This window comes from Dasypus novemcinctus, chromosome 29 (assembly GCF_030445035.2).
Source record: "Dasypus novemcinctus isolate mDasNov1 chromosome 29, mDasNov1.1.hap2, whole genome shotgun sequence".
Classification (NCBI taxonomy): domain Eukaryota; kingdom Metazoa; phylum Chordata; class Mammalia; order Cingulata; family Dasypodidae; genus Dasypus; species Dasypus novemcinctus.
Window position 1 is genome coordinate 28,088,409 of NC_080701.1, and position 9,018 is coordinate 28,097,426.

A 9,018-nucleotide genomic window follows, 5' to 3' on the forward strand; every position below is an offset into this window, starting at 1 on the left:
TATCTTGGTGTGTCAGCTCTCCACGTGGGCCAGCACTCCTGCACGGGGCAGCACTCCTGCATGGGACAGTACTCTGTGCAGGCCAGCACTGCGCACGGGCCAGCTCACCACACGGGCCACTTGCCTTCACCAGGAGGCCCTGGACCTCCTATATGGTAGATGGGAGCCCAATTGCTTGAGCCACATCCGCTTCCCTCAATTGCATTTTGATGAAAGAAGTCAGAAGAGGTACCTGCCGCTGTGGTGTTCAGCCTCTAGAGTCCCCAAATAAAACCCAGAGCTATTTGCCTCCCAGGTAGAATGCCCTCAGTCATGGAGGGGCCTCTGGTACTGCTATGTCCTCAAAAACATCCTGCCTGCACTCCAGGAGCTGAGAAGAGAAAATATTTTCATCTGAGGCTCTTTTTTTTTTTTTTTTTAAAGATTTATTTATTTATTTATTTCTCTCCCCACCCCCCACCCCCAACCTGGTTGTTCTCTGTGTCTATTTGCTGTGTCTTCTTTTGTCCGTTTCTGTTGTCGTCAGTGGCACGGGAATCTGTGTCTCTTTTTGTTGCCTCATCTTGTTGTGTCAGCTCTCTGTGTGTGCGGCGCCATTCCTGGGCAGGCTGCACTTTCTTTCGTGCTGGGCGGCTCTCCTTACTGGGTGCACTCCTTGCGCGTGGGACTCCCCTACGCAGGGGACACCCCTGCATGGCAGAGCACTCCTTGTGTGCATCAGCACTGAGCATGGGCCAGCTCCACACGGGTCAAGGAGGCCCGGGGTTTGAACCGCATACCTCCCATGTGGTAGATGGATGCCCTATCCACTGGGCCAAGTCTGCTTCCCAATCTGAGACTCTTTTAACAACAATTGGAATGAATATTATTAGTTTATGCTTTGGTATAAAATTGCCATTTTCTTAAACATTTCTATCACAAATGTAACCGAAAAGAGTAAATGAAGAAACAGAAGGATTGCTCAGAATCCCACCCTAACTCTTCAGTGATTTACATTTTTGCTTATTATTTCCCAGGTCCTGTCCACATTCACTCCAATGTTTTACTGTGGTCATTGTAGTGTAAATTATTTTAAAGTGGCTTTCTGTTTGGCTCAGCTCTTTACAAAGAGGAGAATTTTAAGGCAGAAGCATAAAAGTCAGTTTGTGTTTCCTGCAAGGTATTGCTCTCACGACATGCCCAGATTTTATTCATTTAGGACAGCTGTATAGCTGAGCAAAAACGAGTGGCAAGGACACCGATAAAACTTAAGATTCTTGCCACCACCCTGTCAATTACTGTTTCAGGAAACACGCAGTCATCACCTTAACCTTCTTGTGCTTCAGAATCTTCAGGAGTAAGGCGTGGAGGACAGCATGCACCTACCTCACAGGACTGTTTGCTCACGCAGTAAACCGGTCCGTGCACCTGCCATGCATGTGCAAAGTCCCTTCCTAGGGGCCGTGGAAAGCAGAGCCAACACCTCCAGCTCCTGTGAGGCACCGTCTTGCAGGGACTGGACAGTGGCTAGGTGAGGCTCAGGTCTAGGCTCTGGTCCCCACTCCTGACCCCTCTTTCCAGCACCTTCTAAGAGCAGAAACATAGGGGCCACCCCAGCAGAGGACCAGGCTCCTGAGTTAGGTCCCTTCTTGTCCATTGCCCCAGAGCTCCTCAGCTCCCTCCCCAGCTCCCACCCCCACCCTCCTTAGCCCTCCTCCACCAAAGCCTCCTTCTCTGCTTCTTAACTGGGCTGGGGTTCAGGGGTCCATCAAGCTAGAGCCCCAACTCTGGGCCATACAAAGCTTGTTTATCCTTCCTGGAGGAAGTGGACAGGCCTCGGAAACCCAGGGGCTGCCCTTCAGGCTGTATCACCCTCCCCCACGAAGGCTCAGGGAAAAAACGTTTCTGCTGAGAAGGAGAAAGAATGTTTTAAAACATTCCATTTCAAATTCCATATCCTGTTGCACTTACATAAATGCAGAAGCAGGAGAGATTTCTCTGATTGCAAGGATCTTGTAGGATTTTACAGAGAGGGTAGAAGTTAAGCCTCAAAACCGAGCTGGGACGAAAACAGGGAGAAAGGGAGGTGAAGGCATCTCGTGAGCAGGCGCCCTGGGGGTGAAAGCTAGAGGCAGGAGTCTAGAAGGTGTTGGGAGAGTGCCGAGGGCCCAGAGGCAGATGAAGCACATCCCTGCAGGGGATTGGCAAGAGAGGACGGCAGGGCACCCCACCAGAGCTGAGCCCTCCTTGAAGACAGCAGCACACCCAGTTCTATTGTGCATCTATTGTGCTCCCCTTTTCTCATCTGCTACCGAGGCCCCAGCAACCTCTAGACCACTAGTTCTTTTCTTTGCAAAAACGCTGCTCCTTCGAGGTTCTTGCCTACACCACCTGCCTTATGCCCTCGCTGGTTGCCATCATCTCTCCATCACTGCTCTTCACTCGCTGAAGACCCGTCTTCCTCCCCACTGAGTTTCTGCCGTCATTCTGGTGACTTCGACACTCTCAGGCAAGCCCAGTTCCATTCCCTGGTCTCTCGGTTTCTTCATCTCGATGATCTTTCCTTCCCCTCTACTTCAATGGCCAGTTATACCCTGGGTCATTGTGCCACTGTGAAGATCTTGCACGCATCATCAAGCACGCAGACCGTCCTGTACCCTGCTAGTTGATTTGTTCAAGTGTCCTCACTAGAAAAAATCTTCAATCCCACCATGGCGTCCACTTTCATTGATGCTTCTACTTTCTCACTATCCATCAGTATCCTCCCAATTGCCTCCCTCTTCCTGGGGTAAATCCCATATCCCGCCACTCTTTTTTTTTAAAAAAAAAACAAATCAATTTTATTGATAAACATTAATAAAGCATACAATTCATCCAAAGTGTACAATTAATGGTATTTGGTATAATCACATAGTTGTGCATTCATCACCTCAGTCATCATTAGTGCTTTTTCATTACTTCAATAATAAAAACAATAATAAATAAAAAAAAGAACAAGAAAATTCTTCACCCCTTGATCTCTCTATGCTTCCTTTGTTGTACATAGCTGCTGTTTCTAGCTATTCTTGTACAATTACTTATATATTTATTAAGAAATTATATTGAGATATATTCTATATAGAATATATCCATGTGATCTATCCAAAGTGTATAATCAGAAGCTTTTAGTATAATCACAATGTTGTGTATTCGTCACCACAAAAAATTTTAGAACAATTTCATTACTCCAAACAGAAAAAATCCACGCCCCTTTGCAGTCCTTCCCCAGCCTTACATAATCACTAACTTCATCTTTAAAAATTAATTCATATTTACATTTTATGTAAGTGGAATCATACAAAATGTAATATTTTGTGTCTGATTTCTTTCACTTAGCATAATGTTTTTGTCTGATATTAACATCCCATAGTGTAAACACATATTTGTTCAATTTCAAAGAAAAACAATCTTATATACGGAATTTCACCCATATTCATATATCACATGCAGTTTTACTATGCTATACGGTTCCATGTAACATTTTTTATCTTTCCTTTTATTAGTATACATGACCTTAGACGTTCCCTTTAAACCCCTTTCATGCCCACATAATAGTACTGCTAGTTACAGATATTATATTGGGTTTTCGCCTTTTCTATTCATTTCCATAGATTAACACATATCCTTTTTACCTATTCTGCACAAGTTAACCCTTAGCTTTCCATTCTCTAACCTCATTCTACTTTCTAGGGACCACATTCGAGCTATTAACTCCCTGAGATTGCACACTGTGTTTGGTTCATAGTAGCACATTCATACAGTATTTGTCTTTTTGTGTCTGGCTTGCTTCACTCAACATAATGTCCTCCAAGTTCATCCATGTTGTCATATGCTTCACAACTTCATTTCTTCTTACAACTGCATAATATTCAATCCTGCATATACACCATAATTTGTTTATCCAGTCATTGGTTGATGGACACCTAGGTTGTTTCCATTTTTTTGGCAATCGTGTATAATGCTGCTATGAACATCAGTGTGCAGATATCTGTTCATGTCGCTGTTTTCAGTTGTTCTGGGTATGTACCGAGTAGTGGTATTGCCAGGTCACATGGTAAGTCTATATTCAACTTCCTTAGGAGTCCTCCACAGTGGCTGCACCATTCTACATTCCCACCAACAGTTTGTAAGTGTCCTGTCTCTCCACATCCTCTCCAGCACTTGTAGTCTTTGTCTTTTTAGTAGTGGCCATTCTAATAGGTGTGAAATTATAATCATTGTTGTTTTGATGTGCATTTCCCTAATTGTTAGGGACATTGAACATTTTTTCATGTGTTTTTTACCATTTGTATTTCTTCTTTGGACAAGTGTCTATTCAAGTCTTTTTTTTTTTTAAGATTTATTTTTTATTTATTTCTCTCCTCTTCCCCTGCCAGTTGTCTGCTCTCTGTGTCCATTCACTGTGTGTTCTGTATCTGCTTGTATTCTTGTCAGTGGCACCAGGAATTTGTGTCTCTTTTTGTTGCATCATTTTGCTGTTAGCTCTCCGTGTGTGCAGTGCCACTCTTTTTTCACGCAGGGTAGCTCTCCTTATGGGGCACACTCCTTGTGCACGGGGCTCCCCTATGCAGGGGACACCCCTGCATGGCAGGGCACTCCTTGTGCACATCAGCACTGCACATTGGCCAGCTCACCACATGAGTCAGGAGGCCCTGGGTTTGATATGTGATTTCCAAATATTTCTCCCATTGAGTTGGTTGCCTTTTTACCCTTTTGACAAAGTCCTTTGAGGTGTAAAAGTGTTTAATTTTGAGGAGATACCATTTATCTATTTTTTCTTTTGTTCCTCATGCTTTGGTTGTAAGGTCCCAGAAACCACCACCTACCACAATGTCTTTAAGATGTTGCCCTATATTTTCTTTTAATAGTTCTATGGCCCTGTCTTTTACATTTGTATCTTTGATCCATTTTGGATTGATTCTTGTAAGGGGGTGAGATAGGGGTCCTTTTTCATTCTTTTGGTTATGGATATCCTGTTCTTCCAGCACCATTTGTTGAAGAGACTGTTTTGTCCCATTAGCATAGCTTTGGTAGGTTTGTCAAAAACCAGCTGGCTATAGAGGTGAGGGTTTATTTCTGAATTTTCAATTCTATTCCACTGATTGCTGTATCTGTCTTTATGCCAATACCATGCTGTTTTGAGCACTGTAGCTTTGAAATATTCTTGATTTCAAGTGTTATTCCATCATAATCTGAGGAGGTGCTTTGTATAATTTCAATCTGTTTATATTTCTTGAGACTTGTGTTGTGACCTAATATGTTGTCTGTCCTAGAGAAAGATTCATGAGCACTTGAGAAGAATGTATAACCCACTGAGTTTGGTACAACATTTTGTATATGTCTATTAGGTCATAGACAACTTATCATATTGTTAAAGTTCTCTATTCCTTTGTTGATCTTCTGTCTAGTTGTTCTATCTAATGATGTGTTGAAGTCTCCAAATATTATTTTGTCTTTCTTATTAAAATATAATGGTCTTCTGGGAAGCAGCTGTGGCTCAATCAGATGAGCTTCTGTCTACCATATGGGAGTCCCTCGGTTTATGTCTGGGGCCTCTTTGTGAAGGCAGGTTCACCCGCACACCACGGAGTGCCACGTGGCCCACAGACGCCACGGAGAGCCAACTCAGCAAGGTGACGCAACAAAAAGAAGGGAGACAAACAAGAACACAGAAGAGCATGCAGCAAATGGATACAGAGAGCAGATAGCAAGCAAGCCACAAGGAGGGAGGGAAAATAAATAAATACAGACACAGAAGACCATACAGTGAATGGACACAGAGAGTAGACAACATGCAAAAAGCCACAAGGGGAGAGGGGAAATTAAGGCCTTCTGTGTCTCCTATAAATTTTTTGCATTTAAAACCTATTTTGTCTGCTATTAGTGTAGCTCCTCCTGCTCTTTTTTGGTTACTGTTTGTATGGAGTATCTTTTTCCCACCTTTCACTTCCATTTGCTTTATATCCCTGGGTCTAGATTGAGTTCTTGTAAGCAGCAGCTAATGTTTTTTTACCCATTCTGTCAGCTTATATCTTTTGATTGGGGAATTTAATCCATTCACATTCAATGATATTACTGTAAATGCATTGTTTACTTCCATCACTTTATTCTTTGGTTTTCATATGTCATATCTTATTTTTGCCTCTCTTTTTACTCTTTTGGTTTTCCTTTCTGCTGTTCTTTCTTCTATACTCTAAGTCTTGCTTTCCTGTCTTTTTGTAAAGCTTTCTATAATATTTTCTACAAAGGTGGATTCCTTTTACAAACTCTTAGTTTCTGTTTGTTTGTGAATATTTTAAACTCACTTTCATATTTGAAGGGCAATTTTGCTGGATAAAGAGTTCTCGGCTGGCAGTTTTTCTCTTTCAGTATCCTAATTGTATCATACCACTGTCTTCTCACTTCTATGGTTTCTGATGAGAAATACATGCTAAATCTAACTGGGCATCCCTTGTATGTGATGGTTTGCTTCTGCCTTGCTACTCTCAGAATTTTCTTTTTATCTTTGATGTTTGACATTCTGACTAGTATGTGTTTCGGAGTAGGTCTCTTTTGATTTATTCTGATTAGGATATGCTGCACTTTTTGGACATGTAAGTTCATTTCTTTAATGACAGTTGGGAAATTTTCAGCTATTATTTCCTCAAATACTCTTTCTGTTACATGTCTCCTCTTTTCCCCTTCTGGAACATGTATGTTGTTGCATTTTGTGTTATCATTTAACTCCTTGAACCCCTGCTCAACTTTTTCTATTCTTTTCTCTCTCTTTTCTTTGCTTTCTTCAATTTCTATCTTCAGTACCACTTATTCTTTATTCCACCATTTCGAGTCTGCTGTTGTATGCCCTTTAATGTGTTTTTTAACTCACTTATTGTGTCTTTCATTCCCATGAACTCTGTTACTTTTCTTTTCAGGTTTTCAAATTCTTCTTTTTGCTCATTTAATGTCTTCTTGATATTGTTTATCTCTTTGGCCATATTGTCTTGCAACTCATTAATTTGATTTTGGCAATTCATGTGAATTTGTTGATTAGTTATCTCAAAGCCTACCTCTCTTCTGGGGCTTTTATATATTCCTTTTTTTGGGCTATGTCTTCCATTGTCATAGTATGGCTCATAATTTTTGCTGATATCTAGGCATCTGATTAGAATGGTGAGTTTACTCAGATGCTCAATTTCGCTCTCTTTATAGAGATTTAATGGTGTGAGGCTGCATGTTACTGCTGTTTTTGATTCTTGGTTCAACCTGTTCTGGGTCTTTAGGATTGTTTCTGTAGGTTGCTCAAATCTGGACCCTGAACCCAGTACTGGGTTGCAGACCCACTTCCTAAGGCCTTGGGGATGGAGGCTGTAAAAGCCAGAAAAAAACCTCTCTTACAACCAGCAGATGATATTCTTTGGCAACCCTCTCATCTCAATGCCTGGATGGAGTTTGGAGTCTGTTTGCAGCACTGAAAAGTTTAATGTGAAAGAGGTTCCTGCCTAAAGGCTAAGAGCCTCATATTTCAAACTTTTTCAGAGGCAGTTCTCCAACATTGCTGGCAGCACCCTCCTTTTTCCTGGGAGGAAATAATTTCACTCCCATCTACATCTTCAACAATCAGTCTCTGTCAGTAGAGGTGGGGGTTGAGAGGGTCAGATCTCTTTAGTCCCCAGCTGGCTCCCAAGGCAATCAATGGCTCAGCCCCCACCTGACCTGGAAGGGCTCCTGGGGCACAGTAGACCAAATTTGCATATCCCACCCTTCTTAATACTTTTTACAAATGTCATAAATTCCTTTATCTGCCTTTCCCTGTGCCTTACCTTCATCCTCATCCAAACTCAGCCTTCTGCTTTTCTGAGCACAACAGAAAATTTTATATTAATAATTTCATTCATTCCAAATTCATGACTTAGTACTTCAAATGAGCTCTCAACTGTTTATCAATGTCCTTCCATTTCCCTAGTAAGCTCATTCCTAATTCTCCTGCAGAATCAATCTTTCCCATTCTAGAGATCAGCCTTAGCCTACATACGTGCTCTAGTATCTCCCACCCCAAATCTCCTGAAGCTACCACCATCAAGATTGTTTTATACATGCACTTCTTTGCTTCTAAAGAATTGTTTTATATATGCACTTCTTTGCCTCTCATTCACTTTTCAACCAACTCCAAAAACACTTCTCTGGACAAAATTACATTTGTCACCACAGTGTACTCTATGTTCTCAAATCCAGTGGTCAGTTTTCTAGTTAATAACTGTGTAGGCTGGAAAATGGCTACCTAAAGAAATCTATATCCTATCCCTGAAACCTGTGAACATGTTCCCTTACATGGCCCACCTTTCAAACAGTTCCATTTCAGGGACTTCGCACATCCTGTCCCCACTGCCTGGAATGCCCTGTCCATACTCCTTATCGATAAACTTATTAGGGACATTCTCCTTGAGCCCTCGTGCAGTGCTTTCCCCCTGTTAGTCTCTGTCCCTGTACCTGTTTGTTTCTTTCATGACACCACAACTTTTAAGTAGGAATTGATTTGTTCTTAAATTATGCCTTGCTCACCAAATTGAAAGCTTCACGAGACCTGGGAACATGATCTTTCCTTCGCTAGCTTTTAACTGAGCACTTATCACAGTGCAAGGTGTATAATGAGTGCCCAACAATAATTTTCTGAATGTTTATTGTGGGGAGGGGAGTGGAGAAGGCAGTTGAAGTGGTGATGTATTCTATTAGCAGAGCACATAGAGCTAGAAAGGGAGATCAACTTGTGGGGAGTTTAAATGTTATGTTAGGGAGATCAGACTTTATAGGCAATGGAGAATCAGAAAACACATGGAGTAAAAAGAATGAAATTCCTTAGATACATGTTTTGAGCAAATATCCCCATCTGTAATGAGGAATAGATTCATTAGAAAGAAATTGAAGGGAAGCGGTGGTGGCTCAATTGGTAGAGTGTCCACCTACCATATGGAGGGTCCAGGGTTCAAACCCAGGGCCTCCTGACCTATGTGGTGACCTGGC